A 13,958-nucleotide genomic window follows, 5' to 3' on the forward strand; every position below is an offset into this window, starting at 1 on the left:
TTGATAATGCCTCGAATTTCCCGGCAGCATCCCTTTTGTGTGGTCTTAATGGCACACAAAAAATCCATGCCTTTTGTGGCCTGTGGCCGTTGTGCCCTTCGGCGGAATATAATAATTAGAATTCCCTTCTTCCGGCTGTGTGCTCCGATGCACCTCTCAATCACATGGTTCTCTCAGATAGCTCGATTCTTATTAGCCAATGCTCTTTCTCACAGGCTACAAGGGAAGACAGACACATCGGGAACACAACTGTGAGTGTCCTTATCCAATTCCGAGGTGCACATTGAAGATCTTGGAAGAACTTTCCACATTTACTTTTCAGTAGTAGGCCTAACGAACAGCAAACGCACAAGCCTATCAACTTTTGTACTATGGGGGATAGTGTTGACCAATTCTATTCTGTGTGAGAAATAAATATTCCAAACATAGTCTGGGACAGTTACTATTAAAACCACTAGCATCAAAAATACTTTTTTCAGCAATGAGGCTGACGCAACAGATCTACTATTGGGCTATTTCTTCACATTATAACCGCAGCAATGCAATGCAAGCTCAAATATTCCAAAATGCAATCAATTAGTGGGAAAACACCATTCTTAAAAGTGACCGCAAATGCGATTGTGCATGTAATGGTTTTATTATAAAGGTGCATTTTTATGGTGAAAATGATCTTCCTCAAACTTGAAACTCACGCGCTGCTTATGTACGCCATTTAGGATCTAAACCCAATATCAAGCGGATGAATGTGCTTCATTTTAAGAAGATATTTGTCCCCTTTAGTTGTGATACAAACCTTATCAAAACATATAGGCCTATGGGCAAGGCCACATGAGGTGTGCGACTCGTACAACAACTATTTGCACATTGGTAAAACACTGTACATAGCTGATAATATAACACTTGAAATGTCTTTATCTTTTAGAAAAAATGTTGAGTTCAATTCTAATAGTTTCATGTTGTTGTTGTTTTGTGTCTTCTCACTCTTGTTAATTTCACTTGCTTTGGCAATGTAAACACGTGTTTCCCATACCAATAAAGCCCCTTTGAATTGAACTGAATTGAGAGAGGGGGGGGGGGGGGGGGGGGGGGGGGGTCCGGCAGGCAGCTAGAAAGCAGCCAGTGTCACATATGGAAGCGATTCAAGTAATTACAGCATATCTCTGAGCTCTAAAGGAAAGGTCCTCCTTACCATCCCTCCTTCCGTCCGTCGCTCCCTGCACATAAAGCTACCCTTGTGAGAAAACAGGCTACTCAAAAGTACACAGTGTATGTCAACAAAAAAAGCTTTAGTTGTATGCCTTATCTATGAATCAATGAACCATAGTGTGATTAAAGTGTAATTAATACAACTCTAGAAAGATACAGATGAGCTACTGTCTCCCATGCAATTGTAAACCCATGTTGAAAGCAGGAATAATACCACACTTTCTTAGAATAGTTTTCTGCATTCTGTAATTCATAAAGTGTGCTTTCTGAAGCATAATCAGCCATTCTATAAGCAATCTAAGCAAACTCACTGTGAAGAAAGGCTCAGCCTGGTATAAACTTGTTAAAGCTCTCATCACCCACAGCTAAATTGGCATCACTTCACACAACAAAGAACTCTTTCAACCAAATATAACAGTGTGTGTGTGTGTGTGTGTGTGTGTGTGTGTGTGTGTGTGTGTGTGTGTGTGTGTGTGTGTGTGTGTAACTATACTTGTGGGGACACAAACAAAAACTGACTGGGGAAATGTTGTTAGTACCCACAAGGTCAAATGCTTTTTGTATGGGGTTTTGGGTTAAGGTTAGAATTAGTGTTAGGGTTAGAATTAGGTTTAGGGTTAGGAGCTAGGATTAGTTTTAGGGTTAGGAGCTAGCATTAGGGTTAAGGTAAGGTTTTCGGGTTAAGGTTAGGGTTACAGAGAGAGAGAGAGAGAGAAAGAGACTTCTCTTTAGCCCTGAGGCACAAGGTGTTTTGCAGGTGTGTATGTTGGCAGCAACTTCTGTTCTCTTCTGTTCAGTCCCCAAACAGCGAGAGCACCCTGCAATTATCTGCGTGCCCTGCCATAACATGTTCTCATCATGACATGAGCGTGAATCGGGCCAACATACACACTTCATAATTTGACACACTTCGAATCCGAGACACCAAATTAATTCAGGCAGGGAACGATTTATGTAAGAAGAGCAAAGCCGGAGAGCGCTATATTTCCTGGCAGTAGGCTACACCTGTAGGCCAACACACCTAATTTTACACATTGGATGGTAAAATGGAAGGTAGGCCTTGGACATTAGTGCAGATGAAGCAGGTTTGGGTAGTTTGACAACAAAAAAAAAATCGAACGCAGTTGGGTCATTCTTCCTTTTCCTGTCCCGGTCATCAGGAAAACCACTTAAAGACGTCCTCCATCTCTATTTGTACTTTTCCCATTGAAACGTGATATCCCAAGTGTAAATACAGTACACACAATAAAGGTTAAAAAAAAATATTTGAACAAAATTTTGTTTTTTGGACACAACTGCAAACTTCATGGAGTAGGGCATTCAAGGAGTTGGTCTGGTGGAAATCCGTGATGTCATCGGCCTCCCCCCTTACTTGAGCCACAATAGAGAACAAAAGAGGAAAGGCCCAAGCGTCACGTCTGGAGGAAACCTGGCATCATCCCTACGGTGAAGCGCAGTGGTGGCAGCATCATTCTGTGGGGATGTTTTTCAGCAGCAGGGACTGGGAGACTAATCAGGATAGAGGGAAATATTTTTTTTAAATTTAACCTTTATTTAACTAGGCAAGTCAGTTAAGAACAAATTCTTATTTACAATCACGGCCTGGATTTGAACCAGGGTCTGCAGTGACACCTCTTGCACTGAGATGCAATGCCTTAGACCGCTGCGCCACTCAGGACCTCCAAGATGAACGGAGCAAAGTACAGAGAGATCCTTCACTGCAAATTGTAAACCATTTAAAAATATATTGTAAAATACAGTCAGTACAATACAATTGGCTTGTCCCTCGGGTCATGAGTTGTGGTTTATTGATATATTAAAATATATATTTTTCTCCCACTTTAAATGTAATAAAAAGAAAGTATTAGCTTTATTTAGTGATTTACTTAAAGCTGCAATATGTAACTTTTTGGATGACCAGACCAAATTCACATAGAAATCTTTGTTATAGATCTTTCATTTTCATTGAAAGCAAGTCTAAGAAGTGGTAGATCTGTTCTGTGTGCGCTATTTCTATGCTTCACGTTCTTAAGTTCCGTTTTTGCTTCTTTTAATGTCATACACTTTTTTTGACATACACCAGCTTCAAACAGATGAAAATACTATATTTTTGGTTATGGAAAAGCTATTTCACAGCGGTTTAGATGGTACAATGATTCTCTACACTATACTTTATTTTTTTTCACATAAACTAACATTAAACAAACTATTTGAATTTCAGCAACCAGGAATTGGCGGAGCGATTTTAGCATAGTGCTTCCTTAAAAAAACTAAAATATCAACTAAATCTAAACAAATATTTACAGGGAATAGCTGTCATTGGTGTGGTGTATTGGTGTTGTGTCGCAGAGCAACATGGAGGTTATATGAGTTGAAGACCAAGCACGTTCAAGATAAATCTTTGTGGACTGATTCCTGTCTCCCATCGCATCATTATTGAATTGTTATAAAGATGTGGTTATGAAACCCACGAGACATAACAAAAGATTGGCGACTAGTAAGTCTGAACCTACAGGAAATATTCTTTCCGGAAGAAGTCGGTTTTAACAACTTTAAAACGTATTTTCCGTGGTGCAGTCTAGGCTAATGTTAGCACAGTGTATTGTTAGCAGAGCCAAGTGCATAGTCAAGTTAGCTAAGAGAGAGCGTTAGCATCGTCATGGACAGTAGAAAAGGATTCAAGTCGGATATCGGAGTGGGAAAACAATGTGATTAAAAAGGGAGTGATATACAGTGAGTAAAGGACATTTATTCAACTGTGAAGACCGAACTTTGCAATTAAAAACTGCTAAATGAGCGAACTTAAGGATGAGATGTCAATGAGTGAAGTGAATGATCTCATGACTGAGGAAAATATTGCCGCGTCAGAACAGAACATTGCCATGGTTGAGGACAATATTGAAGTGAGTGACAATCGGGAGCCTATTGTGAAACGAAAAAATGGCAGGAATTGTTGGAAATATTTAACAGTTTAATGAAGTGTTGAGCAGTAGAGCTCATATACAGAACGGTTTGAATATTTTGTTCTTGGACATGACATTAATGAAGACTAAATTGTGCCTACATTTGTTTGTGTAATTGGACCAAAGACATTTAATTTACCACGCAGCCTACTACAGCCAGACAGGCCAGGTAATAAGACATATGGGGATATTGTGGCAATACTTAAAGGACATTTTTCACCAAAACCACTAGTTATTGCTGAAAGGTTCCACAGAAGAAATCAGGAAAAGGGAGAATCAGTTATAATGTTTCCTGCTGCATTAAAGGAACTATCAGAGCTCAATGATGTTCTAAATCAGGCCGATTTTCTCTTGAGCGGATGGTCTAAGGGGCCAGAACATAATTACAAATCATTTGTAGGCTGCAATTTGACCGCAAGAATCCCAAACAGATATAATATTTGACTAAAACTTAATAAACCTTGCTTACATTTGTATACATTCACACGTGTCTCTATATTATGCATGAGAATACTTGGGAACAGATTTCCAAAATTAAAATCAATTGGAGCTGATTTCCTGGTGTTTTTAGAGTCTTTTGTGTCCAACAATTATTTATCTATTTGCTCAGAAAATTTGTGGGGCCAAATAAAACCACCCACGGGCCAAATTCGGCCCACGGGCCGCCAGTTGGGGAACCCTGTTCTAAATGACACCACTAGAGACAGACTGTGGACTACGGAGTGAAAATACATAAAAGAGACTATTGACTGAAAGTAATCTGACCTTGGCAATGGTCATTGAAATCAGTTTGTCATTGGAACTAGCTGCTAAAAAGGCTCAGCACTTGATTTAATCAGGACGAGAGCACAGAAATGCAACTTCAAATCAGAGACGGGGAAAACAAGGCACATACTTCCACTGTGGCAAAGCGGAGCATCAGACGTCTATATGCTGGTGTAAGGGCATGAATTGCTGGGCCTGTTAATAAAAAGGGCCACATCGAACAAGCCTACAGACGAAAAGAAAAAGAGACATGTTCATGCTGTTGAGCAGGAGAACACTGAGGTGAGTGACTCATCAGACGAGGAAGTCACAATGAATATACTGACTGTTAAAAGGGGGGCCGCACGACTACTATGCCTCTCCCTTGCTAGAGGGGCAGCTGGTGCGTATGGAGCAGCTGCAGCTGTATCTCGTGTCAGGCTGAGTCTACAAAAATACACTGTGACAACGGTAAATGTAATAACACCGGAAAATGTAAGAACTTTTTTATTTGTAATAACTTTCAGATTTTTTTATGTAATGAAACCGGTAAATGTAATAACTTGCCGGTAAGTTATATAAGTTATTACATTAACCGGTACTTATTACATTAACCTGTGATTTGTTTTGGAATAATGTAATAACTTCAACCAATCATGTAATAACATACCAAAATCTATGTTTTTATGTACTACTTCCCACATAGTGTACCACCCACCCCCTACTGCTAATCACAACACAAACAAACTCATCCACATCAAACAGGAATACTCATACACACACACTCTGCTGGATTGCCTCTGAAGCTAAGCAGGCTTGGCCTGGCTGGTCCCTGGATGGGAGACCAGATTCTCCTGGAAGTGGTGTTGGAGGTCCAGTAGGGGGCACTCTTCCCTCTCTTCTAAGGAGATCCCAGGGCAGTGAAGGGGACATTGCCCTGCGTAGGGTGCCGTCTTTCAGAAGGGACGTTAAACGGGTGTCCTGACTCACTGTGGTTATAAAAAATCCAATGACACCTCATGGCCATCTAATCATCCCCTCATTGGCAATATCACTCCTCTCCAGCTGATGCGTGGTGAGCGTTCTGGCACAAAAATGGTCGTCGTGCACCACCCAGGTGGGTGCCACACATTGGTGGTGGATGAGGTGAGTTTCCCCCCTACTATGTAAAGCACTTTGAGTACCTAAGTTGGTAGAAAAGTGTTATATAAATCCCCCAAAATGTTTACTTTATTATTATTGGATATCATAAGGTGAATGCACCAATTTGTAAGTCGCTCTGGATAAGAGCGTCTGCTAAATGACGTAAATGTAAATGTTAAATTATTAATCAAGCTTATTATTATGTTATCCGGTGGTTATTATGTTATCAGGTCAGAAGCAACCTTTTTGATGAATAACATAATAACTTTAACCTATCATGTAATAACATACCAAAATAATTTCCTTTATTTTGATTGGCATGGAATAGTACCAAAAGTGCAAAACCCATCAATCTGGCACTCCAGGCAGGCTCAAGCAAACCCTCAAAGTATTTCAACAATTTCAAATCTGTCATGCTCTGACCTAAGAGAGCTGTTTTTTTCTGTTTAGGTAGGTCAGGGTGTGATGGGGGTGGGCATTCTATGTTGGTATTTCTATGTTTTGGCCAGGTATGATTTCCAATCAGAGGCAGCTGTCTATCGTTGTCTCTGATTGGAAGCCATACTTAGGAAGCCTTTTTCCCCTTGGTTTTCGTGGGTAGTTGCTTTCTGTTTAGTTTGTATAACCTGACGGAACTGTTGGCTGTCATTTTGTTTATTTTGTCTAGTGTTCGTTTTCATTCAAATATAACGATGAGCACTCAACACGCTGCACCTTGGTCTCCTCTATATGACGCCCGTTACAAAATTTGAATGGCAGATCTGGATGGCACCAGGGCAATTGGTGTCAAATGAACATATTGTGTAAACTTGCCTGAAATCACAAGCTAACAACTTGGCTTAAACTCAGCAGAGACGATCAAATAACTAATCCAGTCAGTAACACCAGCAACCATCCAGTTCAATCCAACCAGATATTTTTACTATAAAATAACTTAGAATACTGTAATGAAAACAATACTTTTGTTTTGAAGATTACATATGGTTGATACTGAAAGCTATGATGAATGATACTGCAACATTCATGAAGGGGTCATGAATGATTCCATAAAGGTGTTATCAATGCATATGTACAGTGCATTCAAAGTATTCAGACCCCTTGACTTTTTCCACATTTTGTTACAGCCTTATTATTATAATTTTATAAAAAAAAATGTAATATCCTTTTTCGTGGAATCCAATTGGTAGTTACAGTCTTGTCCCACGGCTGCAACTCCCATACGGACTCGGGAGAGGTGAAGGTTGAGAGCCGTGCGTCCTCCGAAACATGGCCCAGTCAAGCCGCACTGCTTCTTGACACAATGCCCGCTTAACCCGGAAGCCAGACGCACAAAAAAAATTTAAACGGAGAAAAAAAAACTGAAATACCTTATTTACATTAGTATTCAGACCTTTTGCTATGAGACTCGAAATTGAGCTCAGGTGCATCCTGTTTCCATTGATCATCCTTGAGGTGTTTCTACAACTTTATTTGAGTCCACCTGTGGTAAATTCAATTAATTGGACATGACTTGGAAAGGCACACACCTGTCTATATAAGGTCCCACAGTTGACAGTGCATGTCAGAGCAAAAACCAAGCTATGAGTTCAAAGGAATTGTGCGTAGCGCTCCGAGACAGAATTGTATTGAGGCACAGATCTGGGGAAGGGTACCCAAAAATGACTGTAGCATTGAAGGTTCCCATGAACACATTGGCCTCCATCATTCTTAAATGGAAGAAGTTTCTCTCCCTAGAGCTGGCCACCAGGCCAAACTGAACAATCAGGGAGAAGGGCCGTGGTCAGGGAGGTGACCAAGAACCCGATAGCCACTCTGATTGTCAATGGTGTGTGTACTGGGAGCCGAGTCAGTTGCAGGAAAGCAGAGAGTTGTGAACATGCGCACACTTTATTTAGGCAGGAGAAACCAACAGACGGACGCTACTGCGTCGAAACCTCCATCCAATATGCCAAAGTGAAAAAACGCGCAAACAGTCACAATAATAAAGTACAAACAAATAAACATACCTCGTGAATATAAAACACGGAAATAAACGTACACCGGAAATAGCGCGTCAAAAATGACACGTAACATGAAACAATCACACACAAAGACATGAGGGGGAACAGAGGAATAAATACATGTAGTGTGATTGGGGAATGAAAACCAGGTGTGCAGGGAACAAGACAAAATGAATGGATAAATGAAAAATGGAGCGGCGATACCTAGGAAGCCAGTGACGTCGACCCACAAACGTCGCCCGAACAAGGAGAGGAGCCGACTTTGGCGGAAGTCGTGACACTGATAGAGCTCCAGAGTTCCTCTGTAGAGACGGGAGAACCTTCCAGAAGGACAACCATCTCTGCTGCACTCCTCAAATCAGGCCTTTATGGTAGAGTGGCCAGACGGAGGCCACTCCTCAGTAAAAGGCACATGACAGCACGCTTGGAGTTTGTCAAAAGGCCGCTAAAGGACTCTCCAACCAGGAGAAACAAGATTCTCCCCATCCAACCATCGTTTTTGGAGTTCGTAATTATGGGAGGAAGTTCACCCTTCTTACTGATGACGAGCATCTCTGGACCGCATACTGGGTTTCCGTCACTTGCTGCAAGCTGATTGCAAAGGTGGGCTTTGTTGTTGTCAGCACACACCTACAACATCAAGTACCGCAAGTCAGAACTGCACTGCAACGCAGATGGACATTCCAGGTTGCCTGTGGTCAAGCCAGATTCATGCCAAGTGGACATCTTCTACTTCAGACAAGTGGAAAATGCACCAGTCACTTCAACACAAGTCTGGAAAAACACCAGAAATTACCCAGTGTTATCTGAAGTGATGGACATCATCATCAAAGGTAGAGCCTCAGGGGATGCTCCGGAACTGAAACCTTACATTTCGAGGAGAACTGAGCTGTCAGTACAGTCCGGTTGTCTGCTGTGGGGAAGGAGAGATATCATTCCTCCTTCGTTGAGGAAACCAGTGTTACAACAGCTACACTCAGGTCATTGTGGAATGGTTCGCGTGAAGGAAATCGCACAAAGTCACTTCTGTTGGCCTGGATTAGATGGAAGCATTGAAGAAAAAGTAAAAACATGTTCCTCATGCCATAAGGTTCGCAACGTACCACAACTTGTACCTCTTCATCCGTGGGATTGGCCGGACGAGGCATGACAACGCATACACATCGACTTTGCAGGTCCATTCGAAGACAGAATGTTTCTTGTGGTCGTGGATGCTCATAGCAAGTGGCCAGATGTTGCCATCATGAGGTCTACTACAGCTGTGAAGACCATCGAGATGCTTGGAGAAGTGTTTAGCTGCCACTCCAACTTGTTAGGGACAACGGACCACAGCTAGTGTCACAAGAAATGGTCACGTTCCAACAGGTGATTGGTGTACAACTCATCAGGTCCGCGCCGTATCATCCATCTACCAAAGGGTTGGTGGAGAGGTTTGTTCAGACCATGAAACATGTCTTAAAAGCATCTCAGGTTCAAGGGACTTGAACAGCTTTGTGATATCCTACAGGAAAACACCTTACTATGGGTTCTATGTATTGTAGACCGAGCACATTCAAGATAAATGGTTAAACTGATTCCCATCTCCCGTCACATCATTATTGAACTGTTATAAAGACATGGTTATGAAACCCACGAGACATGACAGAAGATGTTACCCTTTATAAAACCACCACCTTGAAAAAATTCTACATCCTTGACAAATTCTTCCTGGGTCAAAGGTTCATTGGAGGCGGGGCTGTTTTGAAAAGCACATGAGTCTGCACTCTCTCTTCATATGTTGGCAATTTGATGATTCATTTTGTAATTTTATGCAAGGCCTTAATGTGTCAATGGTGTTACACAGTTTATAGTAACGAAAAAATCTACGTTTAAAATAATTGATCAAATCACATGATTAAGTGATTTATTTACAATTTAAGAAGTGTGGTTTGAGCTACTAGCCACTGCATGGTGGTAATGGAGTAGTGTTAATAGTGTTACTGGTCTGGTGTTACTGTCACTGGTGTTAATAGAATAATGTCATACAATAACTTTACACATACCTGTTTAAAGTACATTATTACTAATCAAAACATGTTCTTAATATTATCATTAACCTTTTCTGTCTTTGATTATATATGCAAATTAAATAGTCAAATTAGATTCTAGAAAGCCTGAATTGTCATCTAAAATATAGGTAACACCAGTGACAAAAAGGCAGCACAAGCATAGAATGACCCAGTTAAGTCTTCATGCAATGTTGCTTGAGAAAGACAAACAGATGAACAGTGTGTTTACACAACATCATCATCAAGTAGGCCTAATAGGCCTAGCCCTAATATCATGGTATCCTATCTCAATCATCATACTTACACAGGGCCTGCTCTTGCCTTTCGGGGACCCTAAACAAGATTTGGTTGCCCCCCCCCCCCCCGTAACAAAATGTGGAAAAAGTCAGGGGGTCTGAATAATTTCCCAATGCACTGTATAGCCACCCTTATGCCATTTTAATGATATCTGAGTGAGAGTGACTAACAAAATCTATAGCGACCCCCTGGAGGTTAGGGCCCCTGGGCATGTGCCCTCCGTGCCTGGTCGGTATTCAGCCATTAAGTTTAGATAGCTGGTTAGATCAACTTATCAATCAAAAAATTGTTAGCTGACATGGCTAATTGAGTGACTCTCAGTGACAGATATAACAAGACAAAAAATGTATGATGCGCAACCAAATTTCATACTTGCACATTGTGTATTCTACTATTCTAACGCTCAACAGTAAAATGAGACCCCAACTTAATATATTTTTTTTTTTAAGTTGTTTATTAATATTTTTGGGGGCCCTCTAGCAGCCTGGGGCCCTAAGCAACTGCATATGTCGCTCATGCCTTGAGGATGCCCTGTACCTAAAAATCCCTGCATATTAATCTAAACGTTATCTGATCAATTAGGCCTACATTTGTTGTCTGCTCAATGGGCCATCTCGACTATCATCCCAAAGAAAAAAAAATCTGAAAGCATGCCATAAAGGGGGTTGAGGTGACAACGATGGGATTACAGCTCTCTCTAGTGACAAAAGAATGAACTGCAATTGATTGTTACCATATTTATAATCCAGCCACCAAGGGGCGCATTCTTCTTGCAAACCAGCAGGCATTTATTTGTGCAGGCTCCACAGAAGGGGAGAACAAAATTCAAAAGGAAGAGACCTTCTTTAAGACCATTATGTGTACACAAGCCACATTTGACCACTGCGGGCATATGTCTTAGTAAATTAACATTGTAGGCCCTATCTATAACAGGAATAAGTTGCACTTGATGGGCCCCTGAATTGACTAAAACTAAAATACTGTATGTTATACTGGCATAGTCTACATTTCCTCCATTAACACACACACACACAGTCTTGTATAACTAACCTTGTGGGGACACACAATTCAGTCCCATTCAAAATCCTATTTTCCCTAACCCGTACCCTAACCTTAAGCCGAAAACCTAACCCTGACCCTAAACCTAACCCTAGCTCCTAACACTAATTCTAAACTTAACCCCCCTAGAAATAGCATTTGACCTTGTAGGGACTAACAAAATGTCCGTAGTTGGTCACATTTTTGTTTGTTTACTATTCTTGTTGGGACTTCTGGGCCCCACAAATATAGTTAAACACGTCCACACACACACATACAAACGTATGACAAAGCGGCCATACTTCCGAACATAAGCAACCATTTAAATGTAAACAATTTCTCTGGCTCAAAATGCGTATCAACCAATTAACGTGACAGGTGACAGAACGCTAAATTGTAGTTGGTCCCATTAGATAATGGCACACATTAGCCCTATGCGCACCTCACCAGGTGGCAGTGGTTATATCCTGAAACAACCAATTAAATCGTTAAAGTAGATGGATGTGTTCACACTTGTTCACGGAAGCATCCTTAACATACAGTACCTCAGTCCAACAGCATGTTCTGATCATCAAAGCAACTCTCCTGTGTATTTGACTGACCGGTCAAATTGCTCTCTGTGTAAAGTGACGGGTCCACGTAATTGTCGCAGATTGAGCAAAGCGTTCGAATCTCACATGAGTCCCCCCTCATTTGCATTTTGATTTACATGTATTGTGTTAGTGTGTTGAAAAGGGACACAGTCTACATCCAACAGCTTGAATATGCATATGGTACACCTCAATTCATGATGAGCCCCATTAGCCACCTTGGTTGTATTCCATATGTAGCCTCTGCTTCCAGGCTGATGGGGTGAAAGCCTGGTGGAGTCTACCCATAGACTGATTACGCCCTCTCCTGGCGAGGAGACATCAGTGTAAGCTATCATTAGTAAGCTATATTGTTATGTATGCTACACTCACATGTAGGCCTACAGCGTTGTATAGGCTATGCATTATTATAATCATCCACTTCGTCACATGAGTTTTGAATCGAGCATCAACTTGAACCCACGATTAAAGTGCACTATCAATTTCAAGTTAACCACTTTAAGCGGTGCGCGCCACCTAAAAGCAATGATGATAATGGTAGCCTTCATGACTGCTGTTTGACAAATCCCTAAGTCTCTTCTGTTTTTTTTTTACGATGTACAATAACGTACATGTTGTAAGGAACTCATTTATCTTTTTGCCTTAAAAGCACATGGAGGTGTGTGAAACAGATGAACAAAAACATAGGACTTTGTCATATACGCGAAAATGTTGTCTAATGTCAGTAGTAGCTAGAAGCCTAGACAAGCATGCATCAATGCAATATCGGCTCCCAACATTTTGTTTCAGACCAACAGAACAAAAGTAAACCTTGAATTTGTAGGTTTAAAATAGCCCTCCAGTGGCGAAGGTTGATCTATTTTACGAAATGCCATTGGTTGGTGCATATAAAGTCTAAGATCTTTGATAGGCTGATGAAGAATTTGTTACAGGATATAATCAGTGCCACCTGGTGAGGTTAGCATTAGGGCTAACGTGTGCCATGTTATCTGATGGGACCGGCTACAATTTAGCGTTCTGTCACGTGCAAGTAAATCGATGATTTGAATTGGCTGATAGGCATTTTGAGCTGGAGAAAGTATTTACATTGAAATGGTTGCTTATGTTCGCAAGTATGGCCCCAACGTGTATTACTTGTTTGTTTATATTTTCGTAAGACACATGATCTGAATGTTTGGCCATCGACTTCAAGTAGCACCACCGCTACTAACAACAACAAAAAAATCGGCCCAAAATCTCCACAAAATATTACCAAGAAATTAATAATTTTTGTATGGAGGTCAATGAATGTCTCTATTTTCGTTAACAACAAAAAAGTATTGCTAATTTCCTACGTGAGGCTTGTTTGATCAAATAGAAGTTTCATAATGGTTAGGTAGCATTTCGGCAACTTTGAAAAAAACTACATTATATCAAGAGTTGTGCCTGTTGGCGCCTATCTGCCCTCTCATTGACTAGAATGGTCCTACCTAATCTCGCCTCCTCCCGCCTGCCGCCTGCCTTCCATCTTTGAGGACATGTATTTCCATTGTTAGAGCGGTCCCTCGACTATCTTGTCAATATAGTAGATCATGGTCGCACTCCCCTGCTCAGACATTACATGCATCAACCAATGGTTGGGCGTCACATAATCGACAGTGTCATCGACTGAATGATTGCTTTAACATATAATACGGTTTGCTAATTCTTAAAATACCTGTAAGATCTGTCATGTGTCAGTAATGCAACGCGCCCAATCTTTGTAACAACTACCATACCAGTCACGGTGAGCACTGCCCATTGTGCACGTGCCTCATCCTCCCACCTCTCGTTATGGCACGCTCAGTATTATGCATAAAATGTATGTCAGTAGGGCAGCGCTGAGCGCTCGCCCCGGCACATGCACAGTGCACATGCATCGTGGCTTTAGTAAACACATAGCAGGTCAGG

The sequence above is a fragment of the Salmo salar genome, chromosome 13, assembly GCF_965601325.2.
Source record: "Salmo salar chromosome 13, fSalSal1, whole genome shotgun sequence".
Classification (NCBI taxonomy): Eukaryota; Metazoa; Chordata; class Actinopteri; order Salmoniformes; family Salmonidae; genus Salmo; species Salmo salar.